This window comes from Diuraphis noxia, unplaced genomic scaffold, assembly GCF_037042655.1.
Source record: "Diuraphis noxia isolate RWA-SAM2 unplaced genomic scaffold, SU_Dnox_SAM2 contig0001, whole genome shotgun sequence".
Lineage (NCBI taxonomy): Eukaryota > Metazoa > Arthropoda > Insecta > Hemiptera > Aphididae > Diuraphis > Diuraphis noxia.
Genome location: NW_028301711.1, coordinates 3,170,800 through 3,193,892, shown reverse-complemented (window position 1 = coordinate 3,193,892; position 23,093 = coordinate 3,170,800).

Here is a 23,093-nt window from a genome sequence, read left to right as displayed (position 1 = left end):
CGCTAAATATCGTTTAAAGTCATTTGTATTGAACTAATCATACTTTTTATATTTTTATCGTTAAGTTCACATTATTTTACATCTAAAACACGTCTTTAAAATACATTTGGGTGAATATAAAATGTCGTAAAAAAATTTTTAAAAACAGGTGATGAATCCGCTAAATATCGTCTTAAGTCATTTCTATTAAACTAATCATACTTTTTATATTTTTATCGTTAAGTTCACATTATTTTACATCTAAAACACGTCTTTAAAATACATTTGGGTGAATATAAAAGGTCGTAAAAAAATTTTTAAAAACAGGTGATGAATCCGCTAAATATCGTCTTAAGTCATTTCTATTAAACTAATCATACTTTTTATATTTTTATCGTTAAGTTCACATTATTTTACATCTAAAACACGTCTTTAAAATACATTTGGGTGAATATAAAAGGTCGTAAAAAAATTTGGGAAAAAATTTGGTAAAAAATAGTGATAATTCCGTTAAATATCGTTTAAAGTCATTTGTATTGAACTAATCTTACTTTTTATATTTTTATCGTTAAGTTCACATTATTTTACATCTAAAACACGTCTTTAAAATACATTTGGGTGAATATAAAAGGTCGTAAAAAAATTTTTAAAAACAGGTGATGAATCCGCTAAATATCGTCTTAAGTCATTTCTATTAAACTAATCATACTTTTTATATTTTTATCGTTAAGTTCACATTATTTTACATCTAAAACACGTATTTACAATACATTTGGGTGAATACAAAAAATAGAAAAATATTTGGTAAAAAATGGTGATAATTCCGCTAAATATCGTTTAAAGTCATTTGTATTGAACTAATCATACTTTTTATATTTTTATCGTTAAGTTCACATAATTTTACATCTAAAACACGTCTTTACAATACATTTGGGTGAATATAAAAGGTCGTAAAAAAATTTTGAAAAACAGGTGATGAATCTGCTAAATATCGTCTTAAGTCATTTCTATTAAACTAATCATACTTTTTATATTTTTAACGTTAAGTTCACATTATTTTACATCTTAAACACGTATTTACTATACATTTGGGTGAAAACAAAAAATAGAAAAAAAATTTGGGAAAAAAATTGGTAAAAAATGGTGATAATTCCGCTAAATATCGTTTAAAGTCATTTGTATTGAACGAATCGTACTTTTTATATTTTTATCGTTAAGTTCACATAATTTTACATCTAAAACACGTCTTTAAAATACATTTGGGTGAATATAAAAAGTCGTAAAAAAATTTGGGAAAAAATTTGGTAAAAAATAGTGATAATTCCGTTAAATATCGTTTAAAGTCATTTGTATTGAACTAATCATACTTTTTATATTTTTATCGTTAAGTTCACATTATTTTACATCTAAAACACGTCTTTAAAATACATTTGGGTGAATATAAAAGGTCGTAAAAAAATTTTTAAAAACAGGTGATGAATCCGCTAAATATCGTCTTAAGTCATTTCTATTAAACTAATCATACTTTTTATATTTTTATCGTTAAGTTCACATTATTTTACATCTAAAACACGTATTTACAATACATTTGGGTGAATACAAAAAATAGAAAAAAAATTTGGTAAAAAATGGTGATAATTCCGCTAAATATCGTTTAAAGTCATTTGTATTGAACTAATCATACTTTTTATATTTTTATCGTTAAGTTCACATTATTTTACATCTAAAACACGTCTTTAAAATACATTTGGGTGAATATAAAAGGTCGTAAAAAAATTTTTAAAAACAGGTGATGAATCCGCTAAATATCGTCTTAAGTCATTTCTATTAAACTAATCATACTTTTTATATTTTTATCGTTAAGTTCACATTATTTTACATCTAAAACACGTATTTACAATACATTTGGGTGAATACAAAAAATAGAAAAAAAATTTGGTAAAAAATGGTGATAATTCCGCTAAATATCGTTTAAAGTCATTTGTATTGAACTAATCATACCTTTTATATTTTTATCGTTAAGTTCACATAATTTTACATCTAAAACACGTCTTTAAAATACATTTGGGTGAATACAAAAAATAGAAAAAAAATTTGGGAAAATATTTGGTAATAAATGGTGATAATTCCGCTAAATATCGTTTAAAGTCATTTGTATTGAACTAATCATACTTTTTATATTTTTATCGTTAAGTTCACATTATTTTACATCTAAAACACGTCTTTAAAATACATTTGGGTGAATATAAAAGGTCGTAAAAAAATTTTTAAAAACAGGTGATGAATCCGCTAAATATCGTCTTAAGTCATTTCTATTAAACTAATCATACTTTTTATATTTTTATCGTTAAGTTCACATTATTTTACATCTAAAACACGTATTTAAAATACATTTGGGTGAATACAAAAAATAGAAAAAAAATTTGGTAAAAAATGGTGATAATTCCGCTAAATATCGTTTAAAGTCATTTGTATTGAACTAATCATACTTTTTATATTTTTATCGTTAAGTTCACATAATTTTACATCTAAAACACGTCTTTAAAATACATTTGGGTGAATATAAAAGGTCGTAAAAAAATTTTTAAAAACAGGTGATGAATCCGCTAAATATCGTCTTAAGTCATTTCTATTAAACTAATCATACTTTTTATATTTTTATCGTTAAGTTCACATAATTTTACATCTAAAACACGTCTTTAAAATACATTTGGGTGAATACAAAAAATAGAAAAAAAATTTGGGAAAATATTTGGTAATAAATGGTGATAATTCCGCTAAATATCGTTTAAAGTCATTTGTATTGAACGAATCGTACTTTTTATATTTTTATCGTTAAGTTCACATAATTTTACATCTAAAACACGTCTTTAAAATACATTTGGGTGAATATAAAAGGTCGTAAAAAAATTTGGGAAAAAATTTGGTAAAAAATAGTGATAATTCCGTTAAATATCGTTTAAAGTCATTTGTATTGAACTAATCATACTTTTTATATTTTTATCGTTAAGTTCACATTATTGTACATCTAAAACACGTATTTACAATACATTTGGGTGAATACAAAAAATAGAAAAAAAATTTGGAGAAAAAATTGGTAAAAAATAGCGGTAATTCCGCTAAATATCGTTTAAAGTCATTTGTATTGAACGAATCGTACTTTTTATATTTTTATCGTTAAGATCACATAATTTTACATCTAAAACACGTCTTTAAAATACATTTGGGTGAATATAAAAGGTCGTAAAAAAATTTTTAAAAACAGGTGATGAATCCGCTAAATATCGTCTTAAGTCATTTCTATTAAACTAATCATACTTTTTATATTTTTATCGTTAAGTTCACATTATTTTACATCTAAAACACGTATTTACAATACATTTGGGTGAATACAAAAAATAGAAAAAAAATTTGGTAAAAAATGGTGATAATTCCGCTAAATATCGTTTAAAGTCATTTGTATTGAACTAATCATACCTTTTATATTTTTATCGTTAAGTTCACATAATTTTACATCTAAAACACGTCTTTAAAATACATTTGGGTGAATACAAAAAATAGAAAAAAAATTTGGGAAAATATTTGGTAATAAATGGTGATAATTCCGCTAAATATCGTTTAAAGTCATTTGTATTGAACTAATCATACTTTTTATATTTTTATCGTTAAGTTCACATTATTTTACATCTAAAACACGTCTTTAAAATACATTTGGGTGAATATAAAATGTCGTAAAAAAATTTTTAAAAACAGGTGATGAATCCGCTAAATATCGTCTTAAGTCATTTCTATTAAACTAATCATACTTTTTATATTTTTATCGTTAAGTTCACATTATTTTACATCTAAAACACGTATTTACAATACATTTAGGTGAATACAAAAAATAGAAAAAAAATTTGGTAAAAAATGGTGATAATTCCGCTAAATATCGTTTAAAGTCATTTGTATTGAACTAATCATACTTTTTATATTTTTATCGTTAAGTTCACATTATTTTACATCTAAAACACGTCTTTAAAATACATTTGGGTGAATATAAAAGGTCGTAAAAAAATTTTTAAAAACAGGTGATGAATCCGCTAAAAATCGTCTTAAGTCATTTCTATTAAACTAATCATACTTTTTATATTTTTATCGTTAAGTTCACATTATTTTACATCTAAAACACGTCTTTAAAATACATTTGGGTGAATATAAAAGGTCGTAAAAAAATTTTTAAAAACAGGTGATGAATCCGCTAAATATCGTCTTAAGTCATTTCTATTAAACTAATCATACTTTTTATATTTTTATCGTTAAGTTCACATTATTTTACATCTAAAACACGTATTTACAATACATTTGGGTGAATACAAAAAATAGAAAAACAATTTGGTAAAAAATGGTGATAATTCCGCTAAATATCGTTTAAAGTCATTTGTATTGAACTAATCATACCTTTTATATTTTTATCGTTAAGTTCACATAATTTTACATCTAAAACACGTCTTTAAAATACATTTGGGTGAATACAAAAAATAGAAAAAAAATTTGGGAAAATATTTGGTAATAAATGGTGATAATTCCGCTAAATATCGTTTAAAGTCATTTGTATTGAACTAATCATACTTTTTATATTTTTATCGTTAAGTTCACATTATTTTACATCTAAAACACGTCTTTAAAATACATTTGGGTGAATATAAAAGGTCGTAAAAAAATTTTTAAAAACAGGTGATGAATCCGCTAAATATCGTCTTAAGTCATTTCTATTAAACTAATCATACTTTTTATATTTTTATCGTTAAGTTCACATTATTTTACATCTAAAACACGTATTTACAATACATTTGGGTGAATACAAAAAATAGAAAAAAAATTTGGTAAAAAATGGTGATAATTCCGCTAAATATCGTTTAAAGTCATTTGTATTGAACTAATCATACTTTTTATATTTTTATCGTTAAGTTCACATTATTTTACATCTAAAACACGTCTTTAAAATACATTTGGGTGAATATAAAAGGTCGTAAAAAAATTTTTAAAAACAGGTGATGAATCCGCTAAAAATCGTCTTAAGTCATTTCTATTAAACTAATCATACTTTTTATATTTTTATCGTTAAGTTCACATTATTTTACATCTAAAACACGTCTTTAAAATACATTTGGGTGAATATAAAAGGTCGTAAAAAAATTTTTAAAAACAGGTGATGAATCCGCTAAATATCGTCTTAAGTCATTTCTATTAAACTAATCATACTTTTTATATTTTTATCGTTAAGTTCACATTATTTTACATCTAAAACACGTCTTTAAAATACATTTGGGTGAATATAAAAGGTCGTAAAAAAATTTGGGAAAAAATTTGGTAAAAAATAGTGATAATTCCGTTAAATATCGTTTAAAGTCATTTGTATTGAACTAATCATACTTTTTATATTTTTATCGTTAAGTTCACATTATTTTACATCTAAAACACGTCTTTAAAATACATTTTGGTGAATATAAAAGGTCGTAAAAAAATTTTTAAAAACAGGTGATGAATCCGCTAAATATCGTCTTAAGTCATTTCTATTAAACTAATCATACTTTTTATATTTTTATCGTTAAGTTCACATAATTTTACATCTAAAACACGTCTTTAAAATACATTTGGGTGAATATAAAAGGTCGTAAAAAAATTTTTAAAAACAGGTGATGAATCCGCTAAATATCGTCTTAAGTCATTTCTATTAAACTAATCATACTTTTTATATTTTTATCGTTAAGTTCACATAATTTTACATCTAAAACACGTCTTTAAAATACATTTGGGTGAATACAAAAAATAGAAAAAAAATTTGGGAAAATATTTGGTAAAAAATGGTGATAATTCCGCTAAATATCGTTTAAAGTCATTTGTATTGAACTAATCATACCTTTTATATTTTTATCGTTAAGTTCACATAATTTTACATCTAAAACACGTCTTTAAAATACATTTGGGTGAATACAAAAAATAGAAAAAAAATTTGGGAAAATATTTGGTAATAAATGGTGATAATTCCGCTAAATATCGTTTAAAGTCATTTGTATTGAACTAATCATACTTTTTATATTTTTATCGTTAAGTTCACATTATTTTACATCTAAAACACGTCTTTAAAATACATTTGGGTGAATATAAAAGGTCGTAAAAAAATTTTTAAAAACAGGTGATGAATCCGCTAAATATCGTCTTAAGTCATTTCTATTAAACTAATCATACTTTTTATATTTTTATCGTTAAGTTCACATTATTTTACATCTAAAACACGTATTTACAATACATTTGGGTGAATACAAAAAATAGAAAAAAAATTTGGTAAAAAATGGTGATAATTCCGCTAAATATCGTTTAAAGTCATTTGTATTGAACTAATCATACTTTTTATATTTTTATCGTTAAGTTCACATTATTTTACATCTAAAACACGTCTTTAAAATACATTTGGGTGAATATAAAAGGTCGTAAAAAAATTTTTAAAAACAGGTGATGAATCCGCTAAAAATCGTCTTAAGTCATTTCTATTAAACTAATCATACTTTTTATATTTTTATCGTTAAGTTCACATTATTTTACATCTAAAACACGTCTTTAAAATACATTTGGGTGAATATAAAAGGTCGTAAAAAAATTTTTAAAAACAGGTGATGAATCCGCTAAATATCGTCTTAAGTCATTTCTATTAAACTAATCATACTTTTTATATTTTTATCGTTAAGTTCACATTATTTTACATCTAAAACACGTCTTTAAAATACATTTGGGTGAATATAAAAGGTCGTAAAAAAATTTGGGAAAAAATTTGGTAAAAAATAGTGATAATTCCGTTAAATATCGTTTAAAGTCATTTGTATTGAACTAATCATACTTTTTATATTTTTATCGTTAAGTTCACATTATTTTACATCTAAAACACGTCTTTAAAATACATTTTGGTGAATATAAAAGGTCGTAAAAAAATTTTTAAAAACAGGTGATGAATCCGCTAAATATCGTCTTAAGTCATTTCTATTAAACTAATCATACTTTTTATATTTTTATCGTTAAGTTCACATAATTTTACATCTAAAACACGTCTTTAAAATACATTTGGGTGAATATAAAAGGTCGTAAAAAAATTTTTAAAAACAGGTGATGAATCCGCTAAATATCGTCTTAAGTCATTTCTATTAAACTAATCATACTTTTTATATTTTTATCGTTAAGTTCACATAATTTTACATCTAAAACACGTCTTTAAAATACATTTGGGTGAATACAAAAAATAGAAAAAAAATTTGGGAAAATATTTGGTAATAAATGGTGATAATTCCGCTAAATATCATTTAAAGTCATTTGTATTGAACGAATCGTACTTTTTATATTTTTATCGTTAAGTTCACATAATTTTACATCTAAAACACGTCTTTAAAATACATTTGGGTGAATATAAAAGGTCGTAAAAAAATTTGGGAAAAAATTTGGTAAAAAATAGTGATAATTCCGTTAAATATCGTTTAAAGTCATTTGTATTGAACTAATCATACTTTTTATATTTTTATCGTTAAGTTCACATTATTGTACATCTAAAACACGTATTTACAATACATTTGGGTGAATACAAAAAATAGAAAAAAAATTTGGAGAAAAAATTGGTAAAAAATAGCGGTAATTCCGCTAAATATCGTTTAAAGTCATTTGTATTGAACGAATCGTACTTTTTATATTTTTATCGTTAAGTTCACATAATTTTACATCTAAAACACGTCTTTAAAATACATTTGGGTGAATATAAAAGGTCGTAAAAAAATTTTTAAAAACAGGTGATGAATCCGCTAAATATCGTCTTAAGTCATTTCTATTAAACTAATCATACTTTTTATATTTTTATCGTTAAGTTCACATTATTTTACATCTAAAACACGTATTTACAATACATTTGGGTGAATATAAAAGGTCGTAAAAAAATTTGGGAAAAAATTTGGTAAAAAATAGTGATAATTCCGTTAAATATCGTTTAAAGTCATTTGTATTGAACTAATCATACTTTTTATATTTTTATCGTTAAGTTCACATTATTTTACATCTAAAACACGTCTTTAAAATACATTTTGGTGAATATAAAAGGTCGTAAAAAAATTTTTAAAAACAGGTGATGAATCCGCTAAATATCGTCTTAAGTCATTTCTATTAAACTAATCATACTTTTTATATTTTTATCGTTAAGTTCACATAATTTTACATCTAAAACACGTCTTTAAAATACATTTGGGTGAATATAAAAGGTCGTAAAAAAATTTTTAAAAACAGGTGATGAATCCGCTAAATATCGTCTTAAGTCATTTCTATTAAACTAATCATACTTTTTATATTTTTATCGTTAAGTTCACATAATTTTACATCTAAAACACGTCTTTAAAATACATTTGGGTGAATACAAAAAATAGAAAAAAAATTTGGGAAAATATTTGGTAAAAAATGGTGATAATTCCGCTAAATATCGTTTAAAGTCATTTGTATTGAACTAATCATACCTTTTATATTTTTATCGTTAAGTTCACATAATTTTACATCTAAAACACGTCTTTAAAATACATTTGGGTGAATACAAAAAATAGAAAAAAAATTTGGGAAAATATTTGGTAATAAATGGTGATAATTCCGCTAAATATCGTTTAAAGTCATTTGTATTGAACTAATCATACTTTTTATATTTTTATCGTTAAGTTCACATTATTTTACATCTAAAACACGTCTTTAAAATACATTTGGGTGAATATAAAAGGTCGTAAAAAAATTTTTAAAAACAGGTGATGAATCCGCTAAATATCGTCTTAAGTCATTTCTATTAAACTAATCATACTTTTTATATTTTTATCGTTAAGTTCACATTATTTTACATCTAAAACACGTATTTACAATACATTTGGGTGAATACAAAAAATAGAAAAAAAATTTGGTAAAAAATGGTGATAATTCCGCTAAATATCGTTTAAAGTCATTTGTATTGAACTAATCATACTTTTTATATTTTTATCGTTAAGTTCACATTATTTTACATCTAAAACACGTCTTTAAAATACATTTGGGTGAATATAAAAGGTCGTAAAAAAATTTTTAAAAACAGGTGATGAATCCGCTAAAAATCGTCTTAAGTCATTTCTATTAAACTAATCATACTTTTTATATTTTTATCGTTAAGTTCACATTATTTTACATCTAAAACACGTCTTTAAAATACATTTGGGTGAATATAAAAGGTCGTAAAAAAATTTTTAAAAACAGGTGATGAATCCGCTAAATATCGTCTTAAGTCATTTCTATTAAACTAATCATACTTTTTATATTTTTATCGTTAAGTTCACATTATTTTACATCTAAAACACGTCTTTAAAATACATTTGGGTGAATATAAAAGGTCGTAAAAAAATTTGGGAAAAAATTTGGTAAAAAATAGTGATAATTCCGTTAAATATCGTTTAAAGTCATTTGTATTGAACTAATCATACTTTTTATATTTTTATCGTTAAGTTCACATTATTTTACATCTAAAACACGTCTTTAAAATACATTTTGGTGAATATAAAAGGTCGTAAAAAAATTTTTAAAAACAGGTGATGAATCCGCTAAATATCGTCTTAAGTCATTTCTATTAAACTAATCATACTTTTTATATTTTTATCGTTAAGTTCACATAATTTTACATCTAAAACACGTCTTTAAAATACATTTGGGTGAATATAAAAGGTCGTAAAAAAATTTTTAAAAACAGGTGATGAATCCGCTAAATATCGTCTTAAGTCATTTCTATTAAACTAATCATACTTTTTATATTTTTATCGTTAAGTTCACATAATTTTACATCTAAAACACGTCTTTAAAATACATTTGGGTGAATACAAAAAATAGAAAAAAAATTTGGGAAAATATTTGGTAATAAATGGTGATAATTCCGCTAAATATCATTTAAAGTCATTTGTATTGAACGAATCGTACTTTTTATATTTTTATCGTTAAGTTCACATAATTTTACATCTAAAACACGTCTTTAAAATACATTTGGGTGAATATAAAAGGTCGTAAAAAAATTTGGGAAAAAATTTGGTAAAAAATAGTGATAATTCCGTTAAATATCGTTTAAAGTCATTTGTATTGAACTAATCATACTTTTTATATTTTTATCGTTAAGTTCACATTATTGTACATCTAAAACACGTATTTACAATACATTTGGGTGAATACAAAAAATAGAAAAAAAATTTGGAGAAAAAATTGGTAAAAAATAGCGGTAATTCCGCTAAATATCGTTTAAAGTCATTTGTATTGAACGAATCGTACTTTTTATATTTTTATCGTTAAGTTCACATAATTTTACATCTAAAACACGTCTTTAAAATACATTTGGGTGAATATAAAAGGTCGTAAAAAAATTTTTAAAAACAGGTGATGAATCCGCTAAATATCGTCTTAAGTCATTTCTATTAAACTAATCATACTTTTTATATTTTTATCGTTAAGTTCACATTATTTTACATCTAAAACACGTATTTACAATACATTTGGGTGAATACAAAAAATAGAAAAAAAATTTGGTAAAAAATGGTGATAATTCCGCTAAATATCGTTTAAAGTCATTTGTATTGAACTAATCATACTTTTTATATTTTTATCGTTAAGTTCACATTATTTTACATCTAAAACACGTCTTTAAAATACATTTGGGTGAATATAAAAGGTCGTAAAAAAATTTTTAAAAACAGGTGATGAATCCGCTAAAAATCGTCTTAAGTCATTTCTATTAAACTAATCATACTTTTTATATTTTTATCGTTAAGTTCACATTATTTTACATCTAAAACACGTCTTTAAAATACATTTGGGTGAATATAAAAGGTCGTAAAAAAATTTTTAAAAACAGGTGATGAATCCGCTAAATATCGTCTTAAGTCATTTCTATTAAACTAATCATACTTTTTATATTTTTATCGTTAAGTTCACATTATTTTACATCTAAAACACGTCTTTAAAATACATTTGGGTGAATATAAAAGGTCGTAAAAAAATTTGGGAAAAAATTTGGTAAAAAATAGTGATAATTCCGTTAAATATCGTTTAAAGTCATTTGTATTGAACTAATCATACTTTTTATATTTTTATCGTTAAGTTCACATTATTTTACATCTAAAACACGTCTTTAAAATACATTTTGGTGAATATAAAAGGTCGTAAAAAAATTTTTAAAAACAGGTGATGAATCCGCTAAATATCGTCTTAAGTCATTTCTATTAAACTAATCATACTTTTTATATTTTTATCGTTAAGTTCACATAATTTTACATCTAAAACACGTCTTTAAAATACATTTGGGTGAATATAAAAGGTCGTAAAAAAATTTTTAAAAACAGGTGATGAATCCGCTAAATATCGTCTTAAGTCATTTCTATTAAACTAATCATACTTTTTATATTTTTATCGTTAAGTTCACATAATTTTACATCTAAAACACGTCTTTAAAATACATTTGGGTGAATACAAAAAATAGAAAAAAAATTTGGGAAAATATTTGGTAAAAAATGGTGATAATTCCGCTAAATATCGTTTAAAGTCATTTGTATTGAACTAATCATACCTTTTATATTTTTATCGTTAAGTTCACATAATTTTACATCTAAAACACGTCTTTAAAATACATTTGGGTGAATACAAAAAATAGAAAAAAAATTTGGGAAAATATTTGGTAATAAATGGTGATAATTCCGCTAAATATCGTTTAAAGTCATTTGTATTGAACTAATCATACTTTTTATATTTTTATCGTTAAGTTCACATTATTTTACATCTAAAACACGTCTTTAAAATACATTTGGGTGAATATAAAAGGTCGTAAAAAAATTTTTAAAAACAGGTGATGAATCCGCTAAATATCGTCTTAAGTCATTTCTATTAAACTAATCATACTTTTTATATTTTTATCGTTAAGTTCACATTATTTTACATCTAAAACACGTATTTACAATACATTTGGGTGAATACAAAAAATAGAAAAAAAATTTGGTAAAAAATGGTGATAATTCCGCTAAATATCGTTTAAAGTCATTTGTATTGAACTAATCATACTTTTTATATTTTTATCGTTAAGTTCACATTATTTTACATCTAAAACACGTCTTTAAAATACATTTGGGTGAATATAAAAGGTCGTAAACAAATTTTTAAAAACAGGTGATGAATCCGCTAAAAATCGTCTTAAGTCATTTCTATTAAACTAATTATACTTTTTATATTTTTATCGTTAAGTTCACATTATTTTACATCTAAAACACGTCTTTAAAATACATTTGGGTGAATATAAAAGGTCGTAAAAAAATTTTTAAAAACAGGTGATGAATCCGCTAAATATCGTCTTAAGTCATTTCTATTAAACTAATCATACTTTTTATATTTTTATCGTTAAGTTCACATTATTTTACATCTAAAACACGTCTTTAAAATACATTTGGGTGAATATAAAAGGTCGTAAAAAAATTTGGGAAAAAATTTGGTAAAAAATAGTGATAATTCCGTTAAATATCGTTTAAAGTCATTTGTATTGAACTAATCATACTTTTTATATTTTTATCGTTAAGTTCACATTATTTTACATCTAAAACACGTCTTTAAAATACATTTTGGTGAATATAAAAGGTCGTAAAAAAATTTTTAAAAACAGGTGATGAATCCGCTAAATATCGTCTTAAGTCATTTCTATTAAACTAATCATACTTTTTATATTTTTATCGTTAAGTTCACATAATTTTACATCTAAAACACGTCTTTAAAATACATTTGGGTGAATATAAAAGGTCGTAAAAAAATTTTTAAAAACAGGTGATGAATCCGCTAAATATCGTCTTAAGTCATTTCTATTAAACTAATCATACTTTTTATATTTTTATCGTTAAGTTCACATAATTTTACATCTAAAACACGTCTTTAAAATACATTTGGGTGAATACAAAAAATAGAAAAAAAATTTGGGAAAATATTTGGTAATAAATGGTGATAATTCCGCTAAATATCATTTAAAGTCATTTGTATTGAACGAATCGTACTTTTTATATTTTTATCGTTAAGTTAACATAATTTTACATCTAAAACACGTCTTTAAAATACATTTGGGTGAATATAAAAGGTCGTAAAAAAATTTGGGAAAAAATTTGGTAAAAAATAGTGATAATTCCGTTAAATATCGTTTAAAGTCATTTGTATTGAACTAATCATACTTTTTATATTTTTATCGTTAAGTTCACATTATTGTACATCTAAAACACGTATTTACAATACATTTGGGTGAATACAAAAAATAGAAAAAAAATTTGGAGAAAAAATTGGTAAAAAATAGCGGTAATTCCGCTAAATATCGTTTAAAGTCATTTGTATTGAACGAATCGTACTTTTTATATTTTTATCGTTAAGTTCACATAATTTTACATCTAAAACACGTCTTTAAAATACATTTGGGTGAATATAAAAGGTCGTAAAAAAATTTTTAAAAACAGGTGATGAATCCGCTAAATATCGTCTTAAGTCATTTCTATTAAACTAATCATACTTTTTATATTTTTATCGTTAAGTTCACATTATTTTACATCTAAAACACGTATTTACAATACATTTGGGTGAATACAAAAAATAGAAAAAAAATTTGGTAAAAAATGGTGATAATTCCGCTAAATATCGTTTAAAGTCATTTGTATTGAACTAATCATACCTTTTATATTTTTATCGTTAAGTTCACATAATTTTACATCTAAAACACGTCTTTAAAATACATTTGGGTGAATACAAAAAATAGAAAAAAAATTTGGGAAAATATTTGGTAATAAATGGTGATAATTCCGCTAAATATCGTTTAAAGTCATTTGTATTGAACTAATCATACTTTTTATATTTTTATCGTTAAGTTCACATTATTTTACATCTAAAACACGTCTTTAAAATACATTTGGGTGAATATAAAATGTCGTAAAAAAATTTTTAAAAACAGGTGATGAATCCGCTAAATATCGTCTTAAGTCATTTCTATTAAACTAATCATACTTTTTATATTTTTATCGTTAAGTTCACATTATTTTACATCTAAAACACGTCTTTAAAATACATTTGGGTGAATATAAAAGGTCGTAAAAAAATTTTTAAAAACAGGTGATGAATCCGCTAAATATCGTCTTAAGTCATTTCTATTAAACTAATCATACTTTTTATATTTTTATCGTTAAGTTCACATTATTTTACATCTAAAACACGTCTTTAAAATACATTTGGGTGAATATAAAAGGTCGTAAAAAAATTTTTAAAAACAGGTGATGAATCCGCTAAAAATCGTCTTAAGTCATTTCTATTAAACTAATCATACTTTTTATATTTTTATCGTTAAGTTCACATTATTTTACATCTAAAACACGTCTTTAAAATACATTTGGGTGAATTTAAAAGGTCGTAAAAAAATTTTTAAAAACAGGTGATGAATCCGCTAAATATCGTCTTAAGTCATTTCTATTAAACTAATCATACTTTTTATATTTTTATCGTTAAGTTCACATTATTTTACATCTAAAACACGTCTTTAAAATACATTTGGGTGAATACAAAAAATAGAAAAAAAATTTGGGAAAATATTTGGTAATAAATGGTGATAATTCCGCTAAATATCGTTTAAAGTCATTTGTATTGAACGAATCGTACTTTTTATATTTTTATCGTTAAGTTTACATAATTTTACATCTAAAACACGTCTTTAAAATACATTTGGGTGAATATAAAAGGTCGTAAAAAAATTTGGGAAAAAATTTGGTAAAAAATAGTGATAATTCCGTTAAATATCGTTTAAAGTCATTTGTATTGAACTAATCATACTTTTTATATTTTTATCGTTAAGTTCACATTATTGTACATCTAAAACACGTATTTACAATACATTTGGGTGAATACAAAAAATAGAAAAAAAATTTGGAGAAAAAATTGGTAAAAAATAGCGGTAATTCCGCTAAATATCGTTTAAAGTCATTTGTATTGAACGAATCGTACTTTTTATATTTTTATCGTTAAGTTCACATAATTTTACATCTAAAACACGTCTTTAAAATACATTTGGGTGAATATAAAAGGTCGTAAAAAAATTTTTAAAAACAGGTGATGAATCCGCTAAATATCGTCTTAAGTCATTTCTATTAAACTAATCATACTTTTTATATTTTTATCGTTAAGTTCACATTATTTTACATCTAAAACACGTATTTACAATACATTTGGGTGAATACAAAAAATAGAAAAAAAATTTGGTAAAAAATGGTGATAATTCCGCTAAATATCGTTTAAAGTCATTTGTATTGAACTAATCATACCTTTTATATTTTTATCGTTAAGTTCACATAATTTTACATCTAAAACACGTCTTTAAAATACATTTGGGTGAATACAAAAAATAGAAAAAAAATTTGGGAAAATATTTGGTAATAAATGGTGATAATTCCGCTAAATATCGTTTAAAGTCATTTGTATTGAACTAATCATACTTTTTATATTTTTATCGTTAAGTTCACATTATTTTACATCTAAAACACGTCTTTAAAATACATTTGGGTGAATATAAAATGTCGTAAAAAAATTTTTAAAAACAGGTGATGAATCCGCTAAATATCGTCTTAAGTCATTTCTATTAAACTAATCATACTTTTTATATTTTTATCGTTAAGTTCACATTATTTTACATCTAAAACACGTCTTTAAAATACATTTGGGTGAATATAAAAGGTCGTAAAAAAATTTGGGAAAAAATTTGGTAAAAAATAGTGATAATTCCGTTAAATATCGTTTAAAGTCATTTGTATTGAACTAATCATACTTTTTATATTTTTATCGTTAAGTTCACATTATTTTACATCTAAAACACGTCTTTAAAATACATTTTGGTGAATATAAAAGGTCGTAAAAAAATTTTTAAAAACAGGTGATGAATCCGCTAAATATCGTCTTAAGTCATTTCTATTAAACTAATCATACTTTTTATATTTTTATCGTTAAGTTCACATAATTTTACATCTAAAACACGTCTTTAAAATACATTTGGGTGAATATAAAAGGTCGTAAAAAAATTTTTAAAAACAGGTGATGAATCCGCTAAATATCGTCTTAAGTCATTTCTATTAAACTAATCATACTTTTTATATTTTTATCGTTAAGTTCACATAATTTTACATCTAAAACACGTCTTTAAAATACATTTGGGTGAATACAAAAAATAGAAAAAAAATTTGGGAAAATATTTGGTAAAAAATGGTGATAATTCCGCTAAATATCGTTTAAAGTCATTTGTATTGAACTAATCATACCTTTTATATTTTTATCGTTAAGTTCACATAATTTTACATCTAAAACACGTCTTTAAAATACATTTGGGTGAATACAAAAAATAGAAAAAAAATTTGGGAAAATATTTGGTAATAAATGGTGATAATTCCGCTAAATATCGTTTAAAGTCATTTGTATTGAACTAATCATACTTTTTATATTTTTATCGTTAAGTTCACATTATTTTACATCTAAAACACGTCTTTAAAATACATTTGGGTGAATATAAAAGGTCGTAAAAAAATTTTTAAAAACAGGTGATGAATCCGCTAAATATCGTCTTAAGTCATTTCTATTAAACTAATCATACTTTTTATATTTTTATCGTTAAGTTCACATTATTTTACATCTAAAACACGTATTTACAATACATTTGGGTGAATACAAAAAATAGAAAAAAAATTTGGTAAAAAATGGTGATAATTCCGCTAAATATCGTTTAAAGTCATTTGTATTGAACTAATCATACTTTTTATATTTTTATCGTTAAGTTCACATTATTTTACATCTAAAACACGTCTTTAAAATACATTTGGGTGAATATAAAAGGTCGTAAAAAAATTTTTAAAAACAGGTGATGAATCCGCTAAAAATCGTCTTAAGTCATTTCTATTAAACTAATCATACTTTTTATATTTTTATCGTTAAGTTCACATTATTTTACATCTAAAACACGTCTTTAAAATACATTTGGGTGAATATAAAAGGTCGTAAAAAAATTTTTAAAAACAGGTGATGAATCCGCTAAATATCGTCTTAAGTCATTTCTATTAAACTAATCATACTTTTTATATTTTTATCGTTAAGTTCACATTATTTTACATCTAAAACACGTCTTTAAAATACATTTGGGTGAATATAAAAGGTCGTAAAAAAATTTGGGAAAAAATTTGGTAAAAAATAGTGATAATTCCGTTAAATATCGTTTAAAGTCATTTGTATTGAACTAATCATACTTTTTATATTTTTATCGTTAAGTTCACATTATTTTACATCTAAAACACGTCTTTAAAATACATTTTGGTGAATATAAAAGGTCGTAAAAAAATTTTTAAAAACAGGTGATGAATCCGCTAAATATCGTCTTAAGTCATTTCTATTAAACTAATCATACTTTTTATATTTTTATCGTTAAGTTCACATAATTTTACATCTAAAACACGTCTTTAAAATACATTTGGGTGAATATAAAAGGTCGTAAAAAAACTTTTAAAAACAGGTGATGAATCCGCTAAATATCGTCTTAAGTCATTTCTATTAAACTAATCATACTTTTTATATTTTTATCGTTAAGTTCACATAATTTTACATCTAAAACACGTCTTTAAAATACATTTGGGTGAATATAAAAGGTCGTAAAAAAATTTGGGAAAAAATTTGGTAAAAAATAGTGATAATTCCGTTAAATATCGTTTAAAGTCATTTGTATTGAACTAATCATACTTTTTATATTTTTATCGTTAAGTTCACATTATTGTACATCTAAAACACGTATTTACAATACATTTGGGTGAATACAAAAAATAGAAAAAAAATTTGGAGAAAAAATTGGTAAAAAATAGCGGTAATTCCGCTAAATATCGTTTAAAGTCATTTGTATTGAACGAATCGTACTTTTTATATTTTTATCGTTAAGTTCACATAATTTTACATCTAAAACACGTCTTTAAAATACATTTGGGTGAATATAAAAGGTCGTAAAAAAATTTTTAAAAACAGGTGATGAATCCGCTAAATATCGTCTTAAGTCATTTCTATTAAACTAATCATACTTTTTATATTTTTATCGTTAAGTTCACATTATTTTACATCTAAAACACGTATTTACAATACATTTGGGTGAATACAAAAAATAGAAAAAAAATTTGGTAAAAAATGGTGATAATTCCGCTAAATATCGTTTAAAGTCATTTGTATTGAACTAATCATACCTTTTATATTTTTATCGTTAAGTTCACATAATTTTACATCTAAAACACGTCTTTAAAATACATTTGGGTGAATACAAAAAATAGAAAAAAAATTTGGGAAAATATTTGGTAATAAATGGTGATAATTCCGCTAAATATCGTTTAAAGTCATTTGTATTGAACTAATCATACTTTTTATATTTTTATCGTTAAGTTCACATTATTTTACATCTAAAACACGTCTTTAAAATACATTTGGGTGAATATAAAATGTCGTAAAAAAATTTTTAAAAACAGGTGATGAATCCGCTAAATATCGTCTTAAGTCATTTCTATTAAACTAATCATACTTTTTATATTTTTATCGTTAAGTTCACATTATTTTACATCTAAAACACGTCTTTAAAATACATTTGGGTGAATATAAAAGGTCGTAAAAAAATTTTTAAAAACAGGTGATGAATCCGCTAAATATCGTCTTAAGTCATTTCTATTAAACTAATCATACTTTTTATATTTTTATCGTTAAGTTCACATTATTTTACATCTAAAACACGTCTTTAAAATACATTTGGGTGAATATAAAAGGTCGTAAAAAAATTTTTAAAAACAGGTGATGAATCCGCTAAAAATCGTCTTAAGTCATTTCTATTAAACTAATCATACGTTTTATATTTTTATCGTTAAGTTCACATTATTTTACATCTAAAACACGTCTTTAAAATACATTTGGGTGAATTTAAAAGGTCGTAAAAAAATTTTTAAAAACAGGTGATGAATCCGCTAAATATCGTCTTAAGTCATTTCTATTAAACTAATCATACTTTTTATATTTTTATCGTTAAGTTCACATTATTTTACATCTAAAACACGTCTTTAAAATACATTTGGGTGAATACAAAAAATAGAAAAAAAATTTGGGAAAATATTTGGTAATAAATGGTGATAATTCCGCTAAATATCGTTTAAAGTCATTTGTATTGAACGAATCGTACTTTTTATATTTTTATCGTTAAGTTTACATAATTTTACATCTAAAACACGTCTTTAAAATACATTTGGGTGAATATAAAAGGTCGTAAAAAAATTTGGGAAAAAATTTGGTAAAAAATAGTGATAATTCCGTTAAATATCGTTTAAAGTCATTTGTATTGAACTAATCATACTTTTTATATTTTTATCGTTAAGTTCACATTATTGTACATCTAAAACACGTATTTACAATACATTTGGGTGAATACAAAAAATAGAAAAAAAATTTGGAGAAAAAATTGGTAAAAAATAGCGGTAATTCCGCTAAATATCGTTTAAAGTCATTTGTATTGAACGAATCGTACTTTTTATATTTTTATCGTTAAGTTCACATAATTTTACATCTAAAACACGTCTTTAAAATACATTTGGGTGAATATAAAAGGTCGTAAAAAAATTTTTAAAAACAGGTGATGAATCCGCTAAATATCGTCTTAAGTCATTTCTATTAAACTAATCATACTTTTTATATTTTTATCGTTAAGTTCACATTATTTTACATCTAAAACACGTCTTTAAAATACATTTGGGTGAATATAAAAGGTCGTAAAAAAATTTGGGAAAAAATTTGGTAAAAAATAGTGATAATTCCGTTAAATATCGTTTAAAGTCATTTGTATTGAACTAATCATACTTTTTATATTTTTATCGTTAAGTTCACATTATTTTACATCTAAAACACGTCTTTAAAATACATTTTGGTGAATATAAAAGGTCGTAAAAAAATTTTTAAAAACAGGTGATGAATCCGCTAAATATCGTCTTAAGTCATTTCTATTAAACTAATCATACTTTTTATATTTTTATCGTTAAGTTCACATAATTTTACATCTAAAACACGTCTTTAAAATACATTTGGGTGAATATAAAAGGTCGTAAAAAAATTTTTAAAAACAGGTGATGAATCCGCTAAATATCGTCTTAAGTCATTTCTATTAAACTAATCATACTTTTTATATTTTTATCGTTAAGTTCACATAATTTTACATCTAAAACACGTCTTTAAAATACATTTGGGTGAATACAAAAAATAGAAAAAAAATTTGGGAAAATATTTGGTAAAAAATGGTGATAATTCCGCTAAATATCGTTTAAAGTCATTTGTATTGAACTAATCATACCTTTTATATTTTTATCGTTAAGTTCACATAATTTTACATCTAAAACACGTCTTTAAAATACATTTGGGTGAATACAAAAAATAGAAAAAAAATTTGGGAAAATATTTGGTAATAAATGGTGATAATTCCGCTAAATATCGTTTAAAGTCATTTGTATTGAACTAATCATACTTTTTATATTTTTATCGTTAAGTTCACATTATTTTACATCTAAAACACGTCTTTAAAATACATTTGGGTGAATATAAAAGGTCGTAAAAAAATTTTTAAAAACAGGTGATGAATCCGCTAAATATCGTCTTAAGTCATTTCTATTAAACTAATCATACTTTTTATATTTTTATCGTTAAGTTCACATTATTTTACATCTAAAACACGTATTTACAATACATTTGGGTGAATACAAAAAATAGAAAAAAAATTTGGTAAAAAATGGTGATAATTCCGCTAAATATCGTTTAAAGTCATTTGTATTGAACTAATCATACTTTTTATATTTTTATCGTTAAGTTCACATTATTTTACATCTAAAACACGTCTTTAAAATACATTTGGGTGAATATAAAAGGTCGTAAAAAAATTTTTAAAAACAGGTGATGAATCCGCTAAAAATCGTCTTAAGTCATTTCTATTAAACTAATCATACTTTTTATATTTTTATCGTTAAGTTCACATTATTTTACATCTAAAACACGTCTTTAAAATACATTTGGGTGAATATAAAAGGTCGTAAAAAAATTTTTAAAAACAGGTGATGAATCCGCTAAATATCGTCTTAAGTCATTTCTATTAAACTAATCATACTTTTTATATTTTTATCGTTAAGTTCACATTATTTTACATCTAAAACACGTCTTTAAAATACATTTGGGTGAATATAAAAGGTCGTAAAAAAATTTGGGAAAAAATTTGGTAAAAAATAGTGATAATTCCGTTAAATATCGTTTAAAGTCATTTGTATTGAACTAATCATACTTTTTATATTTTTATCGTTAAGTTCACATTATTTTACATCTAAAACACGTCTTTAAAATACATTTTGGTGAATATAAAAGGTCGTAAAAAAATTTTTAAAAACAGGTGATGAATCCGCTAAATATCGTCTTAAGTCATTTCTATTAAACTAATCATACTTTTTATATTTTTATCGTTAAGTTCACATAATTTTACATCTAAAACACGTCTTTAAAATACATTTGGGTGAATATAAAAGGTCGTAAAAAAATTTTTAAAAACAGGTGATGAATCCGCTAAATATCGTCTTAAGTCATTTCTATTAAACTAATCATACTTTTTATATTTTTATCGTTAAGTTCACATAATTTTACATCTAAAACACGTCTTTAAAATACATTTGGGTGAATACAAAAAATAGAAAAAAAATTTGGGAAAATATTTGGTAATAAATGGTGATAATTCCGCTAAATATCATTTAAAGTCATTTGTATTGAACGAATCGTACTTTTTATATTTTTATCGTTAAGTTCACATAATTTTACATCTAAAACACGTCTTTAAAATACATTTGGGTGAATATAAAAGGTCGTAAAAAAATTTGGGAAAAAATTTGGTAAAAAATAGTGATAATTCCGTTAAATATCGTTTAAAGTCATTTGTATTGAACTAATCATACTTTTTATATTTTTATCGTTAAGTTCACATTATTGTACATCTAAAACACGTATTTACAATACATTTGGGTGAATACAAAAAATAGAAAAAAAATTTGGAGAAAAAATTGGTAAAAAATAGCGGTAATTCCGCTAAATATCGTTTAAAGTCATTTGTATTGAACGAATCGTACTTTTTATATTTTTATCGTTAAGTGCACATAATTTTACATCTAAAACACGTCTTTAAAATACATTTGGGTGAATATAAAAGGTCGTAAAAAACTTTTTAAAAACAGGTGATGAATCCGCTAAATATCGTCTTAAGTCATTTCTATTAAACTAATCATACTTTTTATATTTTTATCGTTAAGTTCACATTATTTTACATCTAAAACACGTATTTACAATACATTTGGGTGAATACAAAAAATAGAAAAAAAATTTGGTAAAAAATGGTGATAATTCCGCTAAATATCGTTTAAAGTCATTTGTATTGAACTAATCATACCTTTTATATTTTTATCGTTAAGTTCACATAATTTTACATCTAAAACACGTCTTTAAAATACATTTGGGTGAATACAAAAAATAGAAAAAAAATTTGGGAAAATATTTGGTAATAAATGGTGATAATTCCGCTAAATATCGTTTAAAGTCATTTGTATTGAACTAATCATACTTTTTATATTTTTATCGTTAAGTTCACATTATTTTACATCTAAAACACGTCTTTAAAATACATTTGGGTGAATATAAAATGTCGTAAAAAAATTTTTAAAAACAGGTGATGAATCCGCTAAATATCGTCTTAAGTCATTTCTATTAAACTAATCATACTTTTTATATTTTTATCGTTAAGTTCACATTATTTTACATCTAAAACACGTCTTTAAAATACATTTGGGTGAATATAAAAGGTCGTAAAAAAATTTTTAAAAACAGGTGATGAATCCGCTAAATATCGTCTTAAGTCATTTCTATTAAACTAATCATACTTTTTATATTTTTATCGTTAAGTTCACATTATTTTACATCTAAAACACGTCTTTAAAATACATTTG